Source organism: Phalaenopsis equestris, unplaced genomic scaffold, assembly GCF_001263595.1.
Source record: "Phalaenopsis equestris unplaced genomic scaffold, ASM126359v1 Scaffold207640, whole genome shotgun sequence".
In the NCBI taxonomy this organism is placed as follows: Eukaryota; Viridiplantae; Streptophyta; class Magnoliopsida; order Asparagales; family Orchidaceae; genus Phalaenopsis; species Phalaenopsis equestris.
In genome coordinates, this window is record NW_018226953.1 from 69,597 (window position 1) to 71,628 (window position 2,032).

Genomic DNA, 2,032 nt, shown 5'->3' on the forward strand with positions numbered 1-2,032 from the left:
ATGATAGCGAGTACCTTTAGAGGCATTCAGGCTTTGAGATAGCTTATTACAAAGCTCAGGCTCGACACTACAAAGGAGAGCCTGATGTTACTTTTCTTGAGTGCCCCCGATATACTCAGTATCAACACAATCCACCTGATGATCAAGGAGATGAAGACATAGTTTGGGATTTTGATAGTTGAATGTAATTGATGTACTTATATTTGTATATTTATTTTTGTAATCTTTTTTGTAATAGAAATGGATGTTTGTGTATTTGGACTTTCATTTTTATTATTATGTTGTACTTGGATAATTTTAATTTTTTTTATAAAGTTAGTGTTATAGATTGTTTTGTACTTTTTTAAAAATTTCATTACTCGACAATTTCTCTAATGATTTATATGTGTAGAAATTTCTTAATGTTACAGACTAGGTGAAGTAGAAATTTTAAAGGACTGCAAAAATTTCAGAATGATGAAAATGCCTAAAATACTGAGGTATGATTTATATTTAGAGTTTTTCTTTCCACCTGTATTATTTTATATTGAAGAATTTAAGCTTGGGGGGAGGGAAGAAAAAGATTAACTATTAAATGTCCTCTATTTAGTTATTTTCAAAAATTACTTATATGATTTTATGTAGTGAATTTAATTCAGATAACTATATTTTATAGCTATTTAAATATTATGGCATATTTAAAGAAATATTTTTGTAATGAAAATTAATTTTGTAACTTAAGATATTTAGTATAAGAGAATAAGATTATAGTTAACTATTTAAAGTAAAGAAAACTATATTTTGAAATATTAAGAATCTGGAAATTCATTTGAGAAGAAAAAATTGGTGCTCAATGATGTAAAAACTATGAAATATTTATAAGGTAAAGAAATGCTTTGAGTAGGGAAAGAAAGGTGATGTTCAAAATCATTAAAGGCTATCCAGATATAGTAATCCTCACTTGAAAAAGGAAAAAGAAAGTATTGACAACAATCCCTGAAAAGAAAAGAAAAATATATAGGTTTGAAAGCAATCCAATTGAAAAAGAAAAATAAAAGAAGAAAGAAAAAATATGAAGGTGAGAAGAAGCTTGAGGATATGCCTAATAAAAAATTGGCTTCACTGGACCTACCTAAAGGGAAAACCTAAATACATTCCTGAACCTATATTTATGAAATAGATCTTTTACTAAATAGATCTTTTACTAGTAGTGTAGTAGTGTTCTCATGAAGTTCCTACCATCTGAATATTCTAAGTGACTTATATTGCAACATATAGTCATTCTTGAAATGAATAGAAGACTAGAACTCTTAAACTTGATGACTAGATAATCTTGTAGCTACATAGTTAATTTAATTACTTGAATTTTTTCTGAAAATCTCACTATGGTATTTATCTAAATCAAACTTATAGTATTTCTGAATTAAAACTTTACTACAATAGATCATAACTTTTATATAAAAGTTAAATTACTTGAGGACAAGCAATAGTTGAGTTTGGGGGATTTTAACCAAAGGAAAATATATTGAGATTTTCATATCTATTTTACACTTTTTTTGATGATATTGCAGTTTAAAGAAAGGTATTTTTGATGTTTTGTTGCATGAATGATGAATTAGGGTCATTGGAGCAAAAAGATGCAAAAAGGAGTGAATTTGGAGCGAAAAGGACCAAAATGTGAAGATTTGAACTAGGGCGCCGACAACGAGCCCAACAGCACCAACGACGGACTTTTCCCGAGACTCCAAAATTAATTCTCACTTAGAAGGCCCGCCGACAAAACCCTCGAGGCCGCCGACGGCGAGCTCGGCGGTTATGTCCAATAAAGCATTGGATGAGGACGAATTTTGGAGGGGTGCTTTGGCAACTCTTGGAAAAACTCATCCACATATTTAAAGAGAAGACTTTGGCCGAAAACAAAAGAGAGGAGGCTCAAAATTAAAGTGTAGAAAAAGTGTAGAGAGTCTAAATTGTGAGGAATTCTTTGAGAGGTTGTAAGAGTGGAGGGAAAGTGAGAGATTTCTTCCTCCTTGCCGCTTCGAAGAGGAATTTT